General features: G+C 39.3%; 1 long non-coding RNA gene across 1 annotated transcript in view; it reads right to left on the bottom strand.

Moving 5' to 3' along the window:
- Positions 1-6621: 6621 nt before the first annotated feature.
- LOC309666299 overlaps positions 6622-15101 on the bottom strand; it is a 157711-nt gene continuing 149231 nt past the window's right edge. Inside the window, exon 4 of the long non-coding RNA XR_014267023.1 lies at positions 6622-6974. This is a non-coding gene — a long non-coding RNA (uncharacterized lncRNA). The remainder of the gene's footprint in view (positions 6975-15101) is intronic.

Here is a 15101-nt window from a genome sequence, read left to right as displayed (position 1 = left end):
TACTAAAACACTTGAGCCATTAGCCAATTAACATAAAGTGCAATTTGTGAGATGTGGGAGAGGGAAAATGTCGCTAGAGTATATCCAAAGTGATTTGATTCCAAGAGCCAACTGAGCTCTCAGCAGCTCTGCCTCTTCAGCTCCTTGACTGGCGACCACATCCTGTGGTACTCAAAGCCTCTCCTGCAAATGTCACCTTCCTGCTGAATGACCTCTTCCTTCTGAACTTGTATAGAGCTTGAATTGCTTTTAAATCAATTGTGAATAATTTTTAGAAAAATGTGAACACAAAAATTCAGGGGTTATTTAAATTGATAAGAAGTAAAAATTAATAATATGCTTCTCATCAGGGTAAACATGACTTCCCATCATTATTTACTCGAAGAATAAAGCTTTTCATATTTCAAGGCAACCTATATTTTTGTCTGTACCCTAGACCAAAGTTCCTCATCCTTGGCACTGTTGACATTTTGGGCCAGATGGTTTTTGGTTGTGAGGCTGTTCTGTATATTGCAGGATGTTTTCCAGATTCTCCAGTCTCTACCCACTGGGTGGCAGTAGCAACCCCCGGCCCCTTGCAAATAGTGACAAAATTAGCCCTGGCTGAGACCCACTGCCCTAGATAAAGATGTGTGAAAACCTGTATCAGAACCTGTACTTTATCATCTCGTTAGTCATAAAAACCATGGTTTAGATAAGCAGCCTGATGCTCCTCTTCTGCTCCTTTTCTTGAGACTTATATTTATTTATTCATCTTTTATGGGGAAGCAATATGAAGACTCAAATGTTTAATCTTCAAATTAAACTATCTTTACCACTAGGCTCTGCCATTTGCTAGCTGTATGGCTTGACAAATTGCTTGACCTCTAGGGGGTTTCAAGTTTCTTCTAACAGGAATAATATAAAGTACTTAGCGCTATGCCTGATATATGTTAATTGATTAACAATTTGGGGTTATTATGGATGATTATATTAAACTGTATTATGATTAAAAATATTTTTTCCTTCCCTATAAAAAGATTTTATATTTTCATCCCATGAATTTCCTGTATGGCTTGCTTTGGCCAATAAATTGTGAGTGAAAGTAACCACTTTCAAGAAGAGGCTTTAAGAACCATTGTGATGGTCTACTACCTCTACCCTGGCTCTCTCCTGAAACCAGCAATGTCTCAGATAGGGGCTGTTCCTTCAGCCTAGGACCTGTTCCCTCAGAATGAAGATGACATGGAGCAGAACCACAGCCTGTGATAGACATATAACTTGAACTAGGAATAAGCCTTGGTTGTCCAGAAGGAATGAGTCCTAAGTTTTTTGTTTCTGTTTTTAACTGCAGCCTGTCCTGGCCTAAGGTAATTGATAAAATAATTTATCCAACATTTCTTGAACGTATATCACATGCCAGACATTATGTTACGGATAAAGAGATTAGCAAAACTCTCCATGCTGTTTTAGAATATAGATTTCAGTGGTAGAGAAGGGAAAAAATGGTATTAAACATAACACATTGTGATGGAGGCAGCTACAGATAGGGGACAGGGAAGAGCCTCTTTGAGTTGAAACCCTGAACAGAAAGGCAGAAAAAGAATCAAGCTAAAGGAAGTATAAGACAGAGAAGCATGGGAGCATGGGGCATTTTCCTTTAACGGTGAAGAGTTGGGAGGGAATGGAGCATGCAATGTGTCAAAACAGGAAAGGCGGATGCCACAGATAGTTTAAAGACATATTGATGCCCATGTTCTGAAATTTGGGATTTATCTTTTTAGTCAAAGGGAAACCATCAAACATTTTTTAAAATAATTTTTTTAAAAATTTATTTATTTTATTTTTACCTGCATTGGGTCTTCGTTGCTGCACGCGGGCTTTCTTTAGTTGCGGCGAGCGGGGGTTACTCTTCATTGCGGTGCGCGGGCTTCTCATTGCGGTGGCTTCTCTTGTTGCAGAGCACAGGCTCTAGGTGCATGGGCTTCAGTAGTTGTAGCACATGGGCTCAGTAATTGTGTCTCGTGGGTTCTAGAGCGCAGGCTCAGTAGTTGTAGCACACGGGCTTAGTTGCTCCACGGCATGTGGGATTCTCCCGGACCAGGGCTTGGACCCACGTTCCCTGCGTTGGCAGGCGGATTCTCAACCACTGCGCCACCAGGGACACCCCCATCAAACAATTCTAATCAGAAAAATGACAATGTCCTAAATTATCAACTTGATCATTGACTGTCCCTACTTATTGCCTCTTTAGAAGACTTAATGCCCTTGCAACATTACTTACAGATGTTCATCTGTGTCTGAATGTCTTATTTCTCAGAGCAAACTCAAAGAATATATGTGCTTCTAATGAGCCAACATTCAACTTTTGTAATATAGAAGTTATTACTTTGAAAGATTATGATCCTATAGTAGAGTAATCTGGAGAATTCACTTATTGAATATCATTAGATGTTTACTCCTTTTTGAAATGTTGCCAGTGATGGTGCACTAAGGTAGTGTTTCAGGGAGAAAGATAATAGCAGCAAGAGAAATAACAACAACAACAACAAAAACACAATAGTGAGCAAGTCCAAAATAGAAATGGAAAGTTGTCATTGAAAAGGTTTCTGGAAATGGAAGACTCATCTCTTCATTATTTGAATTCTCCCTATTTGGGATTCATAAGGAATCATCGTCATTTTGTCATTTTTTCATTGGGACTGGGTGGATCTATTCCATTGATAATAATGCCATCCTTTATAGATTTTCTGAAAGCTGTTTTTTGCTACAGAATACATTCCTAACTGATAAATTAGGACACTCAGCACTTCCAAGAATTGTGTATCCATTATTGTCACCATCATCTTATTATTATTATCATATCATTATCATTATTGTTATTATATATCAAGTGGTTCTGCTCTCATGACTACACTCTGAGATACAGTCTCATCGATCATAACTGTGACACATGGCCACAGTCAACTGCAAAGGGTTACAGAGAAAATGAGTTCTTAGTTTTTTAACTTCTATAGCCACTCTGTCCAATTTTATAGCCATAAGCCACATGTGATTATTTAAATGTAAATTTAAATTAATTTTTTTTATATTGGACTATAGTTGACTTTAAATGTTGTGTTAGTTTTAGATGTACGATAAATTGATTCAGTTATACATATACATATATCTATTCTTTTTCAAATTCTTTTCCCATTTAGGTTATTACAGAATATTGAGCAGAGTTCCCTGTGCTATATAGTAGGTCCTTGTTGGTTATTTATCTTATATATAGTAGTGTGTATACGTTAATTCCAAATTCCTAATTTATCCCTCCCCACCACCTTTCCCCTTTGGTAACCATAAGTTTGTTTTCTAAGTCTGTGAGTCTGTTTCTGTTTTGTAAATAAGTTCATTTGTACCATTTTTTTTTTTTTTTTTTGGATTCCACATATAAGCAATATCATATGATACTCGTCTTTCTCTGTCTGACTTACTTCACTTAGTATGACCATCTCTAGGTCCATCCATGTTGCTGCAAATAGTTAAATAAAATTTAAAATTTAGTTCCATGGTCTCAGTAGGCAGGTTTCAAGTGCGCAAAGGTGTATGTGCCTAGTGGCTACCACAGTCCTTTGTGCAGCAGGTATAGGACATTTTTATCATCACAGAACATTCTGTTAGAAAGTGCTGCTCTATAGTAAAGACATGTAGTGGGGAAGAAGTTTTGCCACACTTCCATAGTGCCAGCATGGCTAATATAGAGCAGATCCATGTGCAAGGGTTCTTTTAAAAGATTAATAATCATTTGTCTATTTTTGTTGAAACCCAAATATTTTATCTCCTTACTGATTAACATATTTTATACTTAGAAAGGGGAAGGTAACAATGGATAAATTAAAAAGTGACTGTACTCTATTGTCTAAAATTCAATGGAATCACCTACAAACTTTGATCCTCTACTGCTACTACAAAATTCAAGTAAAGGCGTAAAATAAACAAGACAGCAGTCTCTCAGAGATTTAATGTCACTTTCTCTGCCAGCCATTCTATAAAATATTAATGAGGACATTTGTGGTAATAAATGTTAATACATTCTTCTGAACGTGTGAACACTGGCAGATGATTCTTTATAGTGGCATTCAGTAGTAGGAAGAGTTTATTAAAACAAAATTTTAATTTTTAGGAAGCTAAAAATAATGCTTAAATTCATATCCAAAGTTTTTAATAGTTTTCTGGGTTTTTTTTAATTGGAGGAAGGTAATATTTTGCAGCAGAAAGTGTTTGAAACCAGGAACCCAAATACTGGGTCCATAAAGTACCTGAATCTTGCTGTCATTTCTTCATCACAACAGTGCTAGGGTCAGGAAAGAATAACTAACATCTTATGAGCCTCCCCTCTATGACTGAGAGACACACTACTCCATCCCTAGTTATTTAATGGACATGACTTAAAGTATAGTATCACTCAATATGTGGTGTTGAGAAACAGTTCAAGAAACTCTTTCATATACTAGAAGCCAACTCTAGTTTGTGTATATACCCCCAAAATCCTTATTTGAGAAATAATTGAATGGATACTCTCTTTTCCTCTGTTTTGATGTAACAACTGTGGACTATATGGTATTTATGTGGTATTTCTTAGACCACTCAAGGATGAGAGCATGATTTTGAAATTTATTTTTTCACTAATCTGTAAATCATGTCACTGTTGACATGAATGTAACTGGCATGATTTTTGCAAACACTAATTAAATTTGCCTTCTATAAGGTCGATAATTTTGTTTGATATTTCTGTTTATGGTCATAGTAATGTAACCTTATCTTTTTGGAAATTAGGAAGTGCAAGTAGAGCAACCCAGAGTAAGATTCAAAATTCTATTCCAGTGATCCTCATTAAGTAGTAAAGGCATGCCAAGAATATTGTAAGGCCTCTGCTTTATGTGGCCCAACTCATTTATTTAGCAAATATTTATGAAGTACCTTCCTCCGGCAAATCTTTGTACTGCATGTTTTGAGGGGCCAAAGGAGAGTTAAAAACAAAACAACAAAACAATTTAATAGTTGGTTTGTAGTCCCTACAAGAGTCATTTTCTTCTGGCAGCATACTGGAATCACCTGGGAAGCTGTGACGACCTGAATGTGTGTTTTCTCCCCCCCCCCACCCCCCCACCCCCCCGTTGATACGTTGAAGCTTTCCCTCCCGATGTGATGGTATTGGGAGCTGGGCCTTTGGGAGGTAATTAGAGCTCGATGAGGTCATAAGGCAGGGCCCGCATAATGGGATTGGTGCCCATATAAAAAGAGACACCAGAGCGCTTACTTCTCCATCTGCCATGCGCACATTGTGCAGAGGTCATGTGAGCACAAAGCAAGATGGCAGCAACTTACAAGCCGAGGGGTGAGACCTCTGAATGAAACTTGCCTTGCTAGCACATTTATCTTGGACTTCCCAATCTCCAGAATGGTAAGAAACTAAATTTCTGTTGTTTAAGCCACCTTGTTTACGGTATTTTGTTATGGCTCCTGAGATGACTAATACAGAAACTAAGAGAATTTTAAAAAGCCAACAACAAAATCTCAAACCCAATCCTACTTCCAGATATTCTTATTTAATTGGTCTTGTCTTCAGGGCATTTGTATCGTTTTAAAACCTCTTCAGGTGAATTTAATGTGTAGCCAGGTGTGAGAAGTACTGTCTTGGGAAAGAGTCTGTGTTTTTGTTTTCCATTCATGCACTCCTGAGGGATGTAACAGTACCCACAGAAGCTTCTCAGTTAGAGTGCTCTGGGTAAGGAGATGAGTCGGCCCAGCTTGCAAAGTTTCCTAGACTAATGTGTCATTTCTTCACTGTTCCCATCGGGAATCACTGTGTAAGGTAAAGAAGTATTAGGGCAGAAGATATGGCTGTTGTTTTCATGAGAGGCTTTTTGAGACCAGTGTTGTTGTTACTTTGGTGCTCAGGTGATAACAGTTGGCTTAGTGTTTAATGAGAGGCAAACCTACCTTCTTCTACATGGACTCCCTTTATTTCCCTTACGCCCTGGGAGAACTGAATCTTTGGGACATATGTGGGACAGCAGGAAGCATGTGAGAGTTCTCAGAAGGTGCTCTGTCTTGGCATGTACGTTATTTTTGCTCTTGGGAAGGCTCACGAATTTTGCAGGGAGAATGGGAGGTCCTAGGGTGCAGGTTTGAGCTAAAACAGGGATATGGGGTTATTTATGTGACTAGATTTTTTCAGTCATAGCATTGTAAAGTCTGGGCATACAGGTGTAGTCACTTATATCTTTGTATGAATTTAAGCTGATTTGCCATTAGTAATACCTATTATTCGGAAATTAAAGTCGAAGTTCCCATTATAGGAGTTTTAGTGTCGGGGGTTAGTGGGAAAGGCAATATTAGTTGCTTTCTCCATCTCATCCCAGTAATTTAAAATCATACATGTAACTGGAAGAACAAAATACATTATTCTCCACGTTCCAACAAGTCTGAGCAGGACAGGGTGGTACCTACCCTGAGGGGCATTATCTGATCAATACAAGAATTTCAAAGCATTTATAGTCTGTAGAGAACACTGAGGCCGGAGCTGATGCAAGGGGTACCAAAAGCTGCATAAGAGAATGAGAATAATTTGCCATTATTCCAGCTTTTTTTTTTTAATTTTTAAAAATTTATTTTATTTATTTATTTTTGGCTGCGTTGGCTCTTTGTTGCTGTGCGCAGGCTTTCTCTAGTTGCTGCATGCGGGGGCTACTCTTCGTTGCGGTGCTCGGGCTTCTCACTGCGGTGGCTTCTCTTGTGGCGGAGCACGGGCTCTAGGCACATGGGCTTCAGTAGTTGTGGCTTCTGGGCCACGTAGTTGCTCTGCGGCATGTGGGATCTTCCCGGACCAGGGCTCGAACCCGTGTCCCCTGCCTTGGCAGGTGGATTCTTTACCACTGCACCACCAGGGAAGTCCCTATTCAAGCTTCTCTATCCTTCATTCTCATAATCTGCTCGCTTGTGTCTCAGAGCTGGAGAAAAGAAAATAAAAATTGGTTAAGTAACGAGAGTGCACAAAGAACTTTGATTTCATCCTAGTGGAGAGGGTCAGATAGTCAGTGATGAATTGGTAAACAAACTGGTTCTTTGGTTAAAATGCAAAACTTCCTCCATCTCTCTAAAACTTCGGTCAGGTCCATACATACATTTGTGTGACTGTTTCTGTTTGGTTTTGGTCAATCTCAGGAAAACAGACTGAGTCCCACATTTGGGTTAAAGCCAAAATGAAGTTGGAGGATATAAAGTAGAATTGAGGAATTCAGAAAGCACAAACATGAAATGAAATACAGATGTAAGCCCTTATAAACTTGCTAAAATTCAGAATAAGAATTTGTTCTTAGCATATGGTATGGGAGTTTAAGACATCCTTATCTAGATTATATGAGTCAGGTGAGTTATACTGTTTCCAGAGGAACACTCTAGTGGGGAAAAATGAGCCTTTAAAAAAAAGGAGTCCCACATTAAACAAAAAAACAAAAAACAACAAAAAAACTTCACTTGCTATTGAACAAAATGAGTCCTTTTTTCTGCATGGACCCTAATCTCACTTTCAGTATTTTAGACACACACACTTGATGGAGCTCCCTGTGAAATTTTAGGAATTCAGTTACTTAGGAGACTTCAGGAACCTGCTTAAGTCCCTCAAATCATAGAAACAGTAAAATATGTCCGCTGCAGTTGTGAAATGAGATATCTCCCTGCATCCTTCCTTTTGCTTGGGAACAATCAACACAGAAGTCTTTGCAAGGTAATTTTGCAGCAGTGGTTCTCAGAGGGTATAGGTGGTGGTGGGTGGGTCAGCTGCCACAGCATCACCAGACACCGGTCAGAACTGCTAATTACTTGGAATCAGAAGCTTTGGGGGTGGGTTCAGCAGTCAGAGCATCAACAAGCATTGCAGGTGATTTGGATGCAGGCTCCAATGTGAGAAGCATTGCGTTGCTTTAAAATAACATCAGCTGTGGGAAGGTACAACAGTTGCTGTAGAAACAAAGTATTCAGTGGACACCTACAAAATAGGGACAATGATAAGCCTGCAGAACCGTGACTCTGTGACAAGCACTAGGCTTTATAAACATTAATCTGGGACAGTGTAGCACAGTGATTAAGAGCATAGACTCTGGAACCAGATTTGTAGGCTTGAATCCCCACCATTACCATTTAAGAGCTCTATTGCTGTAAACAAGTTCCTTAAATTCTGTGCCTTAATCTCTTTGCCTTAATTTCTTCATCTGCAAAATACCTAACCCAAAGAGTTAGGGGGATTAATGCATTAATATGTGTAAAGCATTTCAAACGGTGTCTGGAAAACAGAGCTCTAAAAGTCTTGGCTATTATGTTTACATTTATCAATATAATGTATAATTTTATATTATTAAGACCCCTTACTCCAATTGTAAGCTTTGTATTATGCCTTTTTTGTACATATAAACACTGCATCTTCAAGAATTTAAAAAACTTGAATTAGGATCCTTTCAATTACAAGTATCAGATCTAATCAAGGTGCTTTTTTTTTTTTTTTTTTTTAAGGGATTTTATTGACTTGCATAGCTGAAAATTCTAGAGAGAGATCCAGGAAAGGTCTGTATTCATGGGGTTCAAATAATGGTAGCAAGACCTGTGTTCTCTCCATATCATTTCCTCGGGAAGACAGCTGTTTACCCTGGCTCCGCCTCACCCCTTCTGCTAACTCCTAGCTGAAAAGAGTGGTAAAGTTAATTCTTAACTTGTGACCCACAAAATGGAGACTGCCCCAGTGGCCTGGCCCACATCACAACTCTAAACCCAAGTCAGCCTACGCTAATGGGAAACACCTGTCAAGGAATCATACCGTACACCAGTCACAATCTTCCAACTTAGCTTAGCTCCCTTCCCTTGCTATAGAAAACAGGACCTGCTAGTCTTACAAGAAAATCCCCAAACTCCTGGCCAGTCATGCCGTTTCCACATTGCCTTTTCTAACTCTCTGTAACACTCACTCTTGCCCCTAATCTCTTGGGAGCCGAGTTCTACTGCTTGTACTGCACTGTACTGCCCCAGGCCATGGATTGTTTTCCCTGGAATAAAGGACAGCAAACTTGTTACTAAGTTGTGCTAGTTTGGTCATTTGACAAGAGGCTCTCTCTTCCCCCATAGTTTTAACAAGCTCCAGGCTTACCTGAAAAAGTCTGATGGATGATGTACCTGTCTTGAAGACAAGCAGAGGTTATTTAGCCTGGGTCCTGTGATCATCTTTCCAAATTGGGATGGGGTCAGACCACCTGACCTACATCCTCTTTCTTCCGAAGAAGGGGAAAACTCAGGGTTCCACAACAGAAAGAAGGGGAATCATGTAGGAACTAAAACAACATGTTGACTGTTTTTTTTTAGTACATTTGCCTAGGTATCCAGTGTTTAAAGCCGTGCCTCAAAACCAGATCTGTTTGACTTGGAAGACAGTGCTGTTAAATACAACTTCTTTAAATATGTTTGCTTTTCCCTGTGTACTAATGAATGTCCTAGGTCCTACCTAGGAATGTAAAGATGTATAAGAATACTCTCACCCTGAGGAGCTTTATTTAATGGTGGAGGCAAGTGTAAAGATGACAGTGCCGTAATTAAGGTGCTCAGAAAGAGGCATGGAGGGCTCATTAGCAGCAATTAGAAGTACTTCCTGGATGATCATTAATCATCAACCCACACTTCTGAACTCCAGAATCCCCACCCTTCCTTTACCAAGGAGCACCAGGGGAGAGACTTCGTGAACACAAGATTTATCTCCCGGAGGGAGGAGAAATTGTCCTCAATTATTTTATGTTATTTATTATTTTTAAAATTAATTAATTTATTTTTGGCTGCATTGGGTCTTCGTTGCTGCGTGCTGGCTTTCTCTAGTTGCGGCGAGCAAGGGCTATTCTTCGTTGCGGTGCACGGGCTTCTCATTGCGGTGGCTTCTCTTGTTGCAGAGCACGGGGTCTAGGCATGTGGGGTTCAGTAGCTGTGACACCCAGGCTCAGTAGTTGTGGCTTGCGGGCTCTAGAGCGCAGGCTCAGTATTTGTGGTGCACGGGCTTAGTTGCTCCGCGGCACGTGGGATCTTCCCGGACCAGGGCTCGAAACACTGTCCCTGGATTGGCAGGTGGATTCTTAACAACTGCGCCACCAGGGAAGCCCCCAGTTAGTTTAATTTGACTAAAAATCCTTGATGTTTATGGTCAATTTCAGGGAAGTTACTGTACTAGATAAACAAAAATAGCAAAAAAAAGAAAAGTAAGAAATTAAATATTCTGTGATGACAGAATAGATATTCTCCAAAAGTGGATATCTTGCCTGACCCACCCCCCAGTTTTTCTTTCTTTTTTTTTTTTTTTAACATCTTTATTGGAGTATAATTGCTTTACAATGGTGTGTTAGTTTCTGCTTTATAACAAAGTGAATCAGCTATACCCCCCAATTTTTCTACACACTTTTTTTTTAAGTACATCATGGAGAGCTTGAATTCATTCACAAGGGAATAAAAACAAATTCATTTTCCTTTGGCACTTAACGGTGAAATGGTTCATTTAATATAAAAATGATACATTGGGTGAAACCAGCTCCATCTGGATAAACTAGACAGCTGACGTTGAAGCTACACTGAGCGCCAATTAAGACTCTGCATTTGACATTAAATGCTGTGCTTGGCTTGCAAGACAGAATGACCAGACTATAGTAGACAACAGAATTTTTCATTCATTTCAAGTAAATTTTGTGAATTTATAAAGAGAAATAAACACAAGTTGAAGAGCCCACAGCACTCCATGGTTAAATCTGTGAGATGAAGGGAATAATGCAATAGTGATGCCATGTGTCTGATTTAGAATTAAATGATTCTGGTACAAAGAGAGAAATAAACTCTTCTGGCATTTTATAAAACTTCAGTGATTTGTGAGACTATATGCTGTAAGTTCTAAGACTGTTAGCATTGCTGAGCACTTGAGAGGTTTAAACTGTTCATAAAGGACTTGTTCAGCTGCTGTCTGGTCTGGCAAATTCTTTAGGAAGAACAGCACTCCTCTGCTCAATAGCATTGCACCTATCAATGGTCTCATTTTATACAATCTGTCGTGGACATCTGCTAAGGAAAAATTTTGAGTATAAAAAGATAAAAGCATTCAGAATTCAACAGACTGTGCAAAAAAGAATGCAAGAAATTTGAAAATCAACTCTATATGCTTTGATCATAAACAATAAAAAGTATACTTTCTATTTAGTATAGAACCTATAAAGAATCAGGTTTAGTATTTGATAGGATTGGCTGATGTATCCAATTAAGTGGCTGATTATTTTTGTAGAATAATTGTCTTCACTATTTCAGTAGCTTACATATAGATAGATGTATGGACTGAATGGTTGTATACCCCCCAAAATCCAAATGTTGAAGCCCCCACCTCCAGACTGGCTGTGTTTAGAGTGAGGAAATGAAGATAAATGAGGACCTAAGGGTGGAGCCTGATCTGCTAGGATTAGTGTCCTTCTAAAAGAGAGATGACAGAGCTCACACTCCACGTGCATGCTCAAAGGAAAGGTTGTCAGCTGCTTTGATTCTACTGGACGAGACCATAGAGCTATTCAGCTTTAAACATGCTTTAGCTTTCAAGACAAAGGAAGAGTGACCCCAAAGGTGATTACAAGATCTCAGGGCTGCCACCTCTACCACTTCTACCAGGTCCAGGGGACAAGGCTGTTTCCTCCATTTTGAAGAGTGGGACCAGATTCCAGTGCCTCAGGGGAAAGGCCTTGGCCCAGTGTTAGCAAGGCAGAGCTGCTCTACAGCCAAAGGGGTGATGTGGCACCCCAGTGGGTCTGGAGAGCAGAACATCAAGCCAGAGAAATATTCTCGAGCCTTAAGATCTAATGGAATTTGTCTTGCTAGGTTTTCAACTTGATTGGGATCTATCACCCCTTTTTTCTTCTAAGTTTTCCCTTTCGGAATGAGAATGTCTACCCTATTCCTGTCTCATCATTGTATCTTGGAAGCACATAACTTGCCTGGTTTCACAGGTTCACAGCTGAAAGAGAATTTGCCTCAGGTTAAATCATAGTTGGAGTCTCACCCTTATCTGATCTAGATGATACTTAAATGATACTTTGGACCTTAGACTTAAGAGTTGTTGCAGGAATAAGTTAAGACTTTTGAGGCTGTCAGGATGGAATGAATGTCTTTTGCTTGAGAGAAAGACATGAATTAGGGGTTGGAATGAGATGTTATGGACTGAATGTTTGTGTCTCTCCAAAATCCATATGTGAATCCCTAACCTTCAATGTGACTTAGAGTAAATAATTAAGGTTAAATAGGATAATAAGGCTGGGCCCTGATCCCATAGGATTAGTGTCCTTATAAGAAGAGACACCAGAGAGTTGGCTTTTGCTCTCTCGGTGCATGCTCAGAGGAAAGGCCACATAAACTTTATCGATTTACAAGCCAGGAAGAGGATTCTCACCAGGAGCCAAATCCTGCCAAAACCTTGATCTTGGACTTCCCAGCCTCCAGACTGTGAGAAAATAAATTTTTGTTTTTAAACTACCCAGCCTATGAGCTGACAAAATACAGTAGATAAGGCCATGTTCCTATATGTCACTATAATATACACCTGTCTAAATTAATGGACATTACAGATCTTATTAAAATATCTATTATTGAATTGATTCATTGATTGATAATGTAAATTATTTTTCCCAATATACTATTCTAGTAGCCCTTATATAGAAAAGAAATAATACTTACCTAGTATAAATTTTCCTCGCTATTTCTACCTTAAGATTCTGCCATCTCTCACTTTATCTTCCTATCTAGCAATGAACCATTTGCAATTCCTAGCATACATAATATTTTATACCTTTATATGATTGAGCATAATGTTATCTTCATAGAATTCCCTTTTGCCTTCTGTGGAACTAACAAACTTGTAATCTTCCAGTGTCTGAGTTACATACTACATCGACATTCTTTGTGAAGCCTAACCTTGATAGGCAGAAAAAACTCTTTCCTCTGAGATACCTGTGTATCATGTACATAGTTTAATGTATTTAGACAAATACATAAGACGTATGCAAGGAGAGGGCTGGAAGAATAAAAGCTTGTCAGAGTTAGCGCTGATGTACAATATTTCTTAGATGTAATTAAGAAGAAGTAATTAAAGTTTTTTTAAGTAAAAAAGTACAGGATGATGCCAAGATCCAGGTATCATCCAGAGATGGAATAGCTGATGTTAGATTTAGTTTTTGATGAGTCTAATCCATGCAGATTTAAGTGCAAGCTAGAATTCAGAGTTCAGTGACCCATAGGAGTGACTGGGAGGTCATTAGGGTTACTAGATTATAGAACAAGAAGAGTTACAGTTGGGTTACTAGTATGAACTTCAAAAGAGGATGAGCCTAAAGATGAGGAAGGGAGAGTAATGGTCTAGAATTGGGAGTGAAATGGTCCAGATCAGCAGAGGTAGTAAAATGGGTGGAAATACATCCCTTAAATCTCCTCAGTTACCCAAGCTAGAAATCTCAGAGCCTTGTTTGACTATTATTTGCCATTCATTTGGTACAGTTAGGCCACTTCCTGGTTATCATGCTTTTTACCTATTTTTCAAATCCTACCATCTTCTCTATTCCCAAGACCTTTGCTTATGTTACTAAGTTAGAATCACAGCAATAGTGGGTATCTTTGGTTTATCCTTCAAGATCCACTAGCTTGCCTTCTCTACCTGGCCCTGTGCCCTGGGAGGCTCTGTGCCCTAGTTTCAGTTGGGTTTGACCAGTGGCAAGCCTTAGCAGGAGATGAGAGTGAGGGAAGAGAGCGAGGTTGGGGGTCTTGAATCTCCTGGTTCCTTCCATGTGAGGTATTTAAGGATACCTGTGTTGTGGCTGCAGGTCACTGCTCCTTTTGAAGCCAACCAGTTTGCATGACTCTTTGTCCAGGTTCCTATAACCTTTCATTCTCCTGTCCTTTTGCTCTTAGTGCCCGGTTCATGCACCATCCTTTGTGATTCCCCTACCGTCTGTCCATGCCTTTGGAAGTACTCCATGTGCACACTCTCTCTGGTTTATCCTACGTTGAGTGTGCCGTCTGTTGGGATCCTGCCAAATATTAACTCTTAGCTCCTCTCCTGAGTCAGTCCCACTCTGATACCTGTTTCCGCGATCTTCCAAACACATTTCAAAAGGAGGCTCTGATCACGTCATTCTATAAACTTATAAATTGCCCTACAAGATGAATTTAATTTCTTTGACATGGTGTTTAAGACCATTTAATCATTAACCTTTTAGGGAAGAACCTCCCCTCTCACCATACTCACAGAGGGACTCTGCACTCAGGCCACTATGAGCACTCAGGCCCTGGGGCAGCCTGTGGCCCTTCCTGTCTCTGCGCTTTTGCATAAATTGTGTCCTCGATGTGAAATGACTATCTCTTCCTTAGTTCACATGGAAATGTCTCTATTTATGATCCCAAAACAAATAATCATGGGAGGCTGGCAGTAATTTCCTAACTTACCTCTGGCAAATTGTACCTACTTCTATTGCCTTGCCAGTGATACTGAGTTTTCATGATTATTTGGCAGATTTTCTTAGGTCCCCTAGATTCTGGGCTTCTTAGGGAAAGGAATGTGGTCTTTCAAAATCTTTACCTTATTCAGTGTCTACAATAGAGTAGATGCTCAATAAGATACATGGAATAAATATGCCAGCTTGTACATTATTACTCTAGAGATCTCATAGCTGGTTAAAAGGTGAGATGATCCAGTTGTGAAATTTTACTCTATTTATTTATGGCTAGAATGAGTTTATCTGATCCATCTGGTCAGGCAGACGTCCTTCTCCCCCAGTTGCTCATTCCACATATATCATTCCTAAACTTCAAACACAGAAAAGTTGATATGGGCAGAATATTATGAATGCTTACACTAAAAGTTAAATTTCATAATCATTCATCGGGGATAAACTTCATACCATTTTCTGTCAAAAACAAATATTTACTTGCAGTTTGACTATAGTTCAATGATTGACATATATATAGTGGAGGTATAGTTAAATAAGACAAATTCAGTTTATTCTGTTATAACATAGGTAATAAAATATTATTACATG

The sequence above is a fragment of the Balaenoptera physalus genome (assembly GCF_965194825.1).
Source record: "Balaenoptera physalus genome assembly, chromosome: 8".
Taxonomy (NCBI): domain Eukaryota; kingdom Metazoa; phylum Chordata; class Mammalia; order Artiodactyla; family Balaenopteridae; genus Balaenoptera; species Balaenoptera physalus.
The sequence above is the reverse complement of the archived record's forward strand: the minus strand, read 5'-3'. Positions and strand labels throughout refer to the sequence as shown.